This window comes from Leptonychotes weddellii, chromosome 1, assembly GCF_054177405.1.
Source record: "Leptonychotes weddellii isolate Sample4059 chromosome 1, ASM5417740v2, whole genome shotgun sequence".
NCBI classification, from domain to species: Eukaryota; Metazoa; Chordata; class Mammalia; order Carnivora; family Phocidae; genus Leptonychotes; species Leptonychotes weddellii.
This window is the reverse complement of record NC_138369.1, coordinates 100351450-100362098: the sequence shown is the minus strand read 5'-3', so window position 1 is coordinate 100362098 and position 10649 is coordinate 100351450. Positions and strand designations below refer to the sequence as shown.

Below are 10649 nucleotides of genomic sequence, written 5' to 3'. Positions count from 1 at the left end.
GGCTGTGTGTGAAAGGTGGGGGGGAACTGTGTGTGAAAGGTGGGGGGAGCTGTGTGTGAAAGGTGGGGGGTCTGTGTGTGAAAGGTTGGGGGGCTGTGTGTGAAAGGTGGAGGACGTGGAGGAGATGCCAACTGGCTATACTTCCTGCTCCATTTTTCTGTAAACCCACAACTCATCTAAACAATAAAGTCCATTCATTGAAAAAAAGGAAAAAAAGCAATGGAGTCAGAACATGATTGAATTGTTCACTTATTTGTTTATTAGTTGGTCCTGGTAGCAGTTAATAATCTATCAAAGTTACTGTTGAAAAACTGAAATTTAAAGTTGACATGTGCTCAGAATACTTTTTGTTAATAAAGGAATTATGGCATGTTACTAAATCTCTGATGAAGCCAAACTGAGTTCCATGTTAGAAACTTTCTCCATGAAGCAGAGATTTCACTGAGACTTTCCTACTCCCTTGCCATAAATGATTTATATACCCATGAAATAAGTACACACAAACCTAAGCAAACCACTTTACCTTTCTGGAGACCAAGGAGAATGGCTGCTGTAGGGTATTCCTCTGCAGGGAATCACGATGGTAAAGGAGTAGTAGGTCCTCACTCCTGCTCTATAGGGTCCATCAACAATTAGGCAGAGGTTCCCTAAGGGGAGGTTCTGGGGAAGCTTCAGGAAACAGAATCTAACAGATTGGAGGGTTTTAAAGAAAAGGAGTTGGTCTTTGAAGGAAAAGGTGGTTTTTGGATGACATGCTAGACACAGAATTTCATCACTAGCAGCTTACCTTCCGTTGATAGTCTTGCTCCTTGGTGTTGAAAGATGTGTGTTGCTCCTTTCATCAGCCTACTCACATGCTCAGATGTAGGGAACTCAAATACGAAGTAAAACTACTACAAATATGGCATGAAAGAAGTGCTTTATTACAAAAATATTTCCAATTACCAAACTTCTGCTTGTCTTTAATTTCTGCAATGTGTAAGATCCTTCCCCCCCTTTTTTTCAACCCAGGATTCTGAACCTACTCCAGTGCTCTGACCATCTCATAAACAGACATTTGGAAAGGGAGAAGTTTGTCAACAGACATTGTGTACATCCCAAAATATATCAGTCCCTATCCTGCCCACTGGAATCTGAACTAGTTCCCGAGCCATTAAACAATTGAAATCAAGCTTAGAGAAGGCACCATAGAAACATTTTAATCAGAAGTTACCAAGAGAAATCAATCCAGGCCTGTAGGTATTGGAGTTAGTTCCTACCCTGTCTCCAGTTCTCAAAAAATTCTTGAAAAATCCTTAGTTGCTCCTCACCACTCAAAAGGCCATTATCACTGACCTGTACCATCATTTTAAAAAGGCAGAAGCATCGAAGGATATAGGCCACACCGTATGTATCCGGGTCGTGCTGATATGCTGATCCTAGCACCTTCCTGCTTTGCTCAAACTCTGTAATTTGGCATTAGGCTCCAAGACTTCATTGTGGATCTGGGCTCTGTTAACTCCATGAGAGGGAGCCCTGAGCCTGGGTCACTAGCAACTGCATGAGATGTGGAGTAAGTCGCTTTGCCACTAGGGCTCAGTGTTCCTATATTAAAAACAGTAAGTTTGGACTAGATGAGCCAGAAATAAAGCCTTTTCTAGTTCTAAAGTAGTGAGACTCTTTTCCCAATAAATTCTGCCTAATCACAGCACTCAGTAATTAAATAGTATTATATCTTCATTTTGTCCCCTGTTCCGGGGCCTATTCTAGGACTTCAGAATTAGGTCATGGAAAGCTCTACCTGGAGCAGTGGTTCCAGAAGACCCTCTAGAGGTCAAGGGCTCTCCCAGGGAGAACTGAGAATCCCAGAATAACGGTATCTCTGATAAGCATCAGGTTTGGTATCAGCCCAGGGAAGAACAGAAGGGAATCTGTCCCCGAAAAAGCTACCAAGACGTTAATGCTTCACATCAAAACCAGCAGTCACTTTCTCTTTCAGGACAGCCTTGCTATTTAATACCCAAAAGACCAAGGACAAAGAACGGCATTGTATAAGCTCTGTAACTCAAGCAATTAGCCAGGTAATGGTCTGTGGGGTTCATTATAGCAGAATGTCAATTAAAACACTTGGAAGGAAATTATGCAAAGCCCTTAGATTTCAAATCTTATAAACTACCCAGTAAGACTAAATTATAGTAAATGTCATATCACTGCAGTAGGTATCCCATAAATGAAAATAAAGTTTTTCTAATATGGACTCTTGCTTAATATCTCATAAATGCCAGAAATTGAAAAGAGTGGCCAAGTGTCTAGTCTTGATTCAACAATAAAGGAAATGAGATCAAGGATGTCATGTTTGAATTGAATAGCTTCTTTCCTACCTTTGGTCTAATTAAGTAATACTTTGTATATCTCCAGTTAATTGTTTTTTAAAGATTAAAAAATATAGCTATTAGTTTTAATTTGGATTTCTGCCAATGGACCTTAAGCAGGGAGATTAGAAGAGGAATGGGTAAAATGTGAATTTCAGAAAGCAAATTATTTCTCAGAAAGATCTTTAGATAAGATTTCTCTGTTTAATGACTTGTCTGACTTCATTCCCACAGAAGCACAGCATTTCTTTTTTTGTGTATGTGCAGATACGTCATCAGAAAAATTGACTTCTTCAAAATAGAAAATAAATAATGGTGTTCTTTATGAAATTTCAAAAAATGCAAATAGCATTTTGCATCCAGTAGTGACTTTTCCTAAACACTGTCAGAAAGAACACGATATATAAAAATTAGTTTCTGTCCTGAAAACCCTCAAGTCAAGTTTAAGCAAGCAGTTAATTTTTATTCATGAATTATAGATCCTTTAGAGAAGGGAGGGAAAATAAAATGACTAATAGATCTAGAAATGTAATGTTCCACTAATTCTATCATAAAAAGCTAAATGCATGTTGAATTTGTGTTTTTATTCATAATTGTTCTATAAAATACCACAGCCATAACACATTTTTAAAGCAAAATGTCTTTTCTCCTTATCAGATAATTGTTACAATAGAAACCATATTTTTCATGTGACTACCTACATCATCTCAACTGAAGATATACCACACTATTATAACCTAAACAAAAGCTGATTTTTAAGACCTTCATTGCACATCATCTCTGAAAGGGGATTAAATATTGCATGGAACCAAAATATGTAGTTCTATCCCAGTAAACTCAATATATTACAATCTGCCTTTAGAATTTATTTATTCTGCTCATCTCACAGATATTCATGAACTTAGTGACTTTAAAATTAAAAATGATTCTATACTCCATACCACAACCTTCCACATTTCAAAAATCAATACAAAAAATAGATTTAATACCATAGAGGAAAGACTGCCTTCTATCAATTGCATGCTTTTATCATATCTATTCATATTCTTATTTCCTTGAGGCAAATTATATCAACAGGACTTTTTTAAGCCTGGGATCTTATTGCAAAAGGCCTGATGGAAGATAAAATAAATCAATGTTGGTAATCATCACCTACCTTATGGATGTTTCCTTATCAGTAATCCCTCTCCTAGAAGACACATTGGAAAACTCAATCTCATTTATCATTAGACAGGAGTCTGTTTTATTTCTTTCAAGATCTGCCCCTACCCAATGAGAGGTGAGTGCCCTTGATGAGGGGAGTGGTGACTTTTTCTGACTCTGAAGAAAGGTTCTGAAATCCGATGAAAGGCAAATGACTTGGGAATACTGAAGTCTTCGCTGTTCACTGGCCTGACCTTTTCTGCCAATTCCCTCAGCTTGAGGGATTATCTTTCATCCTAATACTTTAAGGTCATGACATCATAATGTCAAGCAACTCTCCTGTTTAGTAAATACTATACTTTTCTGAAGGATCTCCACTGGAATCTGTTATTCAGGCAGCATTTGGGTATTCAGAAGCATCTGCTTCCGTTGCTGAGTGAACCCTGAATGCAGGAGAACAACTGCTTGGGTGACATTTCTGAACACACACACTCCCTACCACCACCCGCCTTTTACTGCATGGACTTTCCACCCACTGAGAATTGACCAAGACTTGTAGATTCCTGGCCAGGTCCATTTCTAGGAAGATATCCTTGTCATCTTGTTCGGGACTATAATAAGATGTCCCCAAGAATTTATAAATTACAAAAGCACTATCGGCATCTTGATAGATCACTCATTCGGCAAGCAAGCATGCAAGCAAGCGAGCATTCCCGAGAGCCTGCCAAGTGCCTGCTCTAGATGCTGGGCACAGAGCAGGAGAAAGACTGACAGGGTTCCTACTTTCATGGAGTTTATATCTTAATGGAAGAGACAATATTTAAAGCAAAGAGATGCAAACAGTAAATATCAAATACTAATAAGCTAGTAAGCATTATACACAAGCTAAAATAAAATGAAGTAATGGAGAGGACCAACTGGCTTCTTTAAACTGGAAGCTCAGGGAAGACCTTTCTGAGAAGCTGACATTGAAACTGCTGCAATCTGGGGGTGCCTGGGTGGCTCAGTCGTTAAGCATCTGCCTTCGGCTCAGGTCATGATCTCAGGGTCCTGGGATCGAGCCCCGCACCGGGCTCCCTGCTCAGTGGGGAGCCTGCTTCTCCCTCTCCCACTCCCCCTGCTTGTGTTCCCTCTCTCACTGTGTCTCTCTCTGTCAAATAAATAAATAAAATCTTTAAAAAAAAAAAAGAAAGAAAGAAACTGCTGCAATCTGAATGAAAAAGAACCGTGGAGGTGGAGGAAACCCGAGGATGGGCAAGAGCATCCCAAATGGAGAGACTCCGAGATGGCAACAAGCATTAGACTGTCAGAGGGACACAAAATGCATCAGAACACAGATCCAAAGAAAACCAAATTAAATCCCAGACAAGCAAGATGGTGCTATGATTAAGTATCTTAACACATCTAAGACTGGATCCATAGACGAGGACTATTCAATCAACAAAACATAGAAAATGGAGTCTGTGAGGCACGAAAAGAATTAGAACCCATCCAGACAGTCCCAAGGAGCCTAAGCCAATGGGATTTAAGTATCACAGTCCCATTAGTAAGTTGATCCCCATTATGAACTGGATGCAGCTGATTAGCTTAACCAGAAGCATGAAATATTTGATTAATGTAAATCCTCTCATTCTGATGCCACACTTACCAAGTGCTTCCTGATTCTGCCCTCAGAGAAAATATGCTCTCATAAGACTTCAAATAATTCGACACGGTGATTGCTCCGGGTTATATACAATGTGGGTTTCTAATCATCATTTGGTTCCCCCTGTAACTTGCTGGTTTGGAGAAAATGCTATGGACAAACTGATACAAGTACAGCAGCCCACATGGTTCTATTTCTCCTTGTGAATTAATGGGCCTGATGAAATCTATCTGCCTCCTCCTCATTTTAGTGTTTCTGGGGTCCTGATCACTGCTGGACCCCAAAAACACACATCTAATCAAGCCTCCATCTAGAGTAGCCCAGCCAAGTTCTAACTGGCCTTTCCTTAGCAACCACTGTCTCCTGATGCTGAGGATATATATATATGTCTGGAGCTACCACATCTTCATCAAAAATGCCCGGTAAGTTCAACTGGGCATGATGAAGAAAGTTCATGCTCTGAACAAGCAATCAAGCTCACTGAAGTCCATCTTTGAGTTTATCATGCTATCTGAGATCCTTGGAAAGCAAATATCAGTGTCCTCATCTATAAAATGGAGGAGTTGGGCTAGGTCTTTTTTCATTGATTTTTAATGACACAAGGAATATATTAATGCATTTTCTCTGTAAGTGCATAAAACACTAGAGGAAACAACACCCCAGTTGTTGTCTCCTGCTTCTGCTGCCCCAAGGTGAGCACTGTTATCACATATGAATCCTTCCAAATCTTTAAGCATTTATGTATGTCTACATACATATAGCTACTTATAAAATATAGTGTTGTTCACTTTATGTTTAATAAATGGTTCCACATTGCATATCTTGCTCTGTAATTTGTTTTCACTAAGCATTATATCTTGGAGATTTTTCCATATCAGAACATACAGCTCTCCCTTAGTCTCTTTAATTGTTGCATAATATTCCATTATATGACTACACTCTACATTTGTTCACTATTCATCAAGTGGGGGCTATTTAGACTTTTTCTAATGTTTATCCTCTACAAAACGTTGCAGTAAATATCCTTGCTCATGCTTTATTGTGCAAATAAAAGAGAGTAGCTAGAATAGCTCCAGGAAGAGGAACTACCAAATGATGGCATCTGAGTCTAGACTCAAGTTCTAGTCCCTAGACCACCTGAATCATAAGAGTGTTTATTGGCATGCCTGGGTGGCTCAGTTGTTAAGCGTCTGCCTTCAGCTCAGGTCATGATCCCAGAGTCCTGGGATCGAGCCCCGGATCAGGCCCCCTGCTCCGCGGGAAGCTTGCTTTTCCCTCTCCCACCCCCTTGCTTGTGTTCCCGCTCTCACTGTCTCTCTCTCTGTCAAAAAAAATAATATAATAAATCTTAAAAAAAAAAAGAGTGTTTATTAAAAATAGAGAAAGAAATACATAAGAAAAAAAGAAGGCAGCTTTCTTGGTCCCATCTCAGTCCTTCCGAGCCAGAATTCATGGATGTGGGAGCCAGAAGCTATGCTTTAAACCCTTTAGGTGGTTTGCACAGTAAAGTGGGAGAACTCCTAGACCATGCGGCTCTGGTGCTGTCTCCAAAAATGTACTAACATGCTCACCTACCAACCACTTCCATGTGCAAGGCACCGCATTAGGAGCTTGACACATATGATCTTGTTGAATCGTAACTCCCACCATCCAGGACCAGAGCTGGGTGGCAGTTACATCTGGATTCCAATCCAGAGTTAAGTCTAAGAAAATATATGAGAACCCATGGACACAGTGCTTCACACCCAGTACACCCCCAGAAGAGTTACCTTTCACCTCCACTTCCCACCCCTGTGACTATCCCTTCCATCCAGGTCTGTTTCTACCACTGCTCCCTCCCAGCGTGTGCTCTGATGAGCTCTGGATCGTGCCAGAGGGAGACTGGCTTGCTGCTCCGACAGTTCGGTTTTCCTCTTATTTTCCCTCTGTCACTACCAAATCTTCCAGAAAAGCCTTTCTCCTTAGACAACAGGAGAGGAAAGGGAAGCTAAATGAGCAAAGACCCATGTCCATTGTGCTTAGAAGATCACAGAGCAGAAAAAGCCATAAATATTAATATATTAATAATTATATTCAGTTAAGACTTTCCCATTAACCTTGAAAGGTAGGTACTGTTATCTGCATTTTATAGATAAGAAAACTGAGCACAGAAATGTGAAGAAATTTACCCAAGATCACTAACCAGGGAAAGGTAGACCCAGCATTCAAACCCAGGTCTGACTGCTGCCAAAGCGCAACTCACAAGCCTGCTTTATACTGTTTTTCATCTCTAATCCATGTGTCTGTGATTTTTATCCTGCCCCCTTTCTGGACAGTTAAGGAGGACTTCATTGCCGAAGTATAAGAAACAACCTTGAGCATGAAGTTTAAAGGAGTGTGGCCTACAGAAATCTTCATCAATTCATTTGGAAGTGTTCAGCAGGCATCACACATTATGCTGAGTCACATTAGGAATTCATGCCAGCCTATAATTCTTTACACTCTCTGGCATGCTAGCACCAGATGGATTTATGTACCACTAAACTTAGATAGCTTAAAACACCTCATTGCCTAAGCCCTCGGTAATGCTGATAAAATATATGTAGCTGCACTTATAAATCATTACCTTTACTTACATTTTAGAAATTGAAAATAATGTTTTCCAAGAAGTTGCTGGACAGTTGCAACTCACTAAAATGGACGGGCTATAGTTGCTTTCTATGCCCTGTATCTCTATACTAGATCACCTTTTACATAGTTACCATGGACTGAATTGTGCCCTCCCCTCAAAATTCATATGTTGAAGCCCTACCCCGTAATGTGATGATATCTGGGAACTTTGGGAGGTAATTAATTAGCCTCAGTTGAGTTCATAAGGGTGGGGCCCTCGTGACAGGACCAGAGAGCTGTCTGTCTGTCATGGGAAGACATAGCAAGAAGGCAGCCATTTGCAAACCAGGAAGAGTTCTCACCAGAACCCTGCCATGCTCTGGCACCCGGATCTCAGTCCACCAACCTCCAGAACCATAAGAAAATAAATTTTTGTTGTTTAAGCCACACAGGCTCTAATATTCTGTTATGGCAGCCTAAGTTGCCATAGCATTAGATCACTTTGTTTTGGTCATTTTATGAATTTCTTTGAAGATAAAATTAACAAACTATAGAAATGATCCCTGAAAGTATAGTCTTTAAATTAACACACAAAAATTTTTTTATTTGTAACTTAGTTCAAATTTAGTTGAATGGAAGAATGTCCTTATTCTTAGAATGAAAAGCTTAAGCATTTAGCTTTAGTGAAGTATCGGGATGCCTACAACTTAATTTCAATGGTCCCTGAAAAACTTATAGAGAGATAAATTTATAAAATGTTAACAATTGTTGAATTTCAGTGAAGAGCATACAGGTACTCATTCCATTCTGCTTGCATTTTTCTGTAGATTTCAGTTTGAAAAAGGAAAAGTTGGAAGTGTATCAGTCAGATTCTGCTGTGCCATTGCTGTATAACAAACAGCTCCAGAATCTCAGCAGTTTACAACAAAAAGCTTTCATTGATTTCTCATCCACAGGCTTACAAATTGGCTAGGCAGCTCCACTTTAAGATGTAGGTCGAGTTTATTTCTGCTCTGCAGATCCCTGTAGCGAGACAGGTAGCTACCCAGCATATGCTCATCTTGTAGCAGATGAAAGAGTCCAAGCAGCTAAGAGAAACATACCGTGTTTCTTCAGATTGGAATCACAATAGCCATTTCTTCCCATATCCCACTAGTCATATCGAGACATGGTCAAGCCCAACCTCAATAGGTCTAGAAAGCATATTATACTCACATGAACATAGCAAGCATGGGGAGAAAAGAAAGAATTGATGACAAGTAATACAATCTAGCACAGAGGAAACATTTCTGAAATATCAAAAAGCTCAATGGGGACAAATATCAGAGAAAGAAGAGGAAGAGGGTATTTATACCTAATACAACATGATTCTTTTTTTTTAAAGTCAATTTTGAAAGATCAAAGGAGGCCTCACTGAAGAAGTCCTGTTACAAAGCACATGGAGTCATAAAGGTGGATAAACGCTTTTTTCACTTTGCTTGATAATGGGGTATGTGAAGTGATTTTAACAAGGGGGTGGCTTTTTGAATACCACCAGCCTTCCAGTCATTCAAGATCCCAGACAACTGCCCTGATTCACTGTCTCTGCAGCCAGATACCCAGGAGGAACTCTGGGATAAAATTCAACCTTGAGCTGTGCTTTGGACTTCGACTTCTTTCACAATTAATTGTACTTCCCCGACACTGAGCAAATTACCCTGAAAATCAGCATTTCTTGTACTAATGCAGTCTCTAAGTACTAACTTTTCCTTAATGGCCATCATGATCACTTAAAGGAGTCTTTTCTGTATATTAAATTTTGAAACAGCAATGTGTCCAGGTGAAATTTAAATTATGAGCAGTATAAAATCAAATATATAAACATATTGATATTGATATATACTTACATATGATATATGTCATAACATATATTTCATATGTCAATATAAATATATTTATAAATATATATATTAAAAACCAAACGAATTCATAAAAAATTTTGTGTTCCTCTTCAGGGTAGCATTTATAATCAAAATAACTTATTAAGAGGAAAACAATGAAGGCCCAGAATAAAGCTCCTTTTATAAAACAGCTACATCACCAAGCAGATTATATTCCTGACCCTGAATTGAAGGAGTTTGTCAGCTTACTTTCCCAGTACATCAGCCCTGCTGGGCTTCAGTCCAGAAAGCCTCTCTGCTTTAGCTTACCTCATCTTTTACTGACCTTTACTCCCCAGATGTGTATCTCATGTAACACGTCTGTGCACTTGACCCTGACCACTTTGATCAAACACAGAAGAGAAAGGAGTTAAAGGAGAAAGCTTCCCTTACTAAGCAAACAACAGGAAATCCTCATATTTCAGAGCCTTTTGTTTTTAATAATATTTCTCTTAAACTTACCTATTGAAAAATTAGTTTCACCAGTAGCATGGAGTTCTGAAAGTTCCAGTTTGAAATTAATTTTATACTTTAAAATTAAGATTTTAATTGCTATGAAGTTTTGTTTCATCCTTCCTCTTATTGAGAATCTTATTGCAAAAATATTCATTTGTTTTCAGCTCTGGTAAAATGCTAAACCTTATAGTGGAAAATTTAAATGGCAGAGAGCTTCCTTCTATTTTGTAATTTAATGTGTAAATAAAGTCAAATCTTAACAACTAGTCATTTCACTACACTTGTTCATCATTCAAATTGACTACCAGAAGAAAAGAAAGATTATCTTTTTGTTTGCTTCAAACCTTTTTATAAAACCATTTAACTTTGTTCCCATTGATTCAAGCAATAAGAGACCTGATGTTCCTTGAACAACTTATATTTGAAAATGCTTTCTGCTTCCTGAAAATATTCAAGTTTTATAACATTAGGACTTTTTTTTTCAATAAAGTGGAGTTCAAGAATATAGGCAAATCTCTCACCAGGGACTTTTTTTTTTTTTTTTTT

General features: G+C 38.8%; 1 protein-coding gene and 1 pseudogene across 1 annotated transcript in view; both read right to left on the bottom strand.

The window, feature by feature from the left end:
• Window positions 1–10649, bottom strand: part of OTOL1 (otolin 1) — a 50923-nt gene that overhangs the window by 3459 nt on the left and 36815 nt on the right. The window lies entirely within an intron of this gene.
• On the bottom strand, window positions 8228–8307 carry LOC115938576 (small nucleolar RNA U3; annotated as a pseudogene).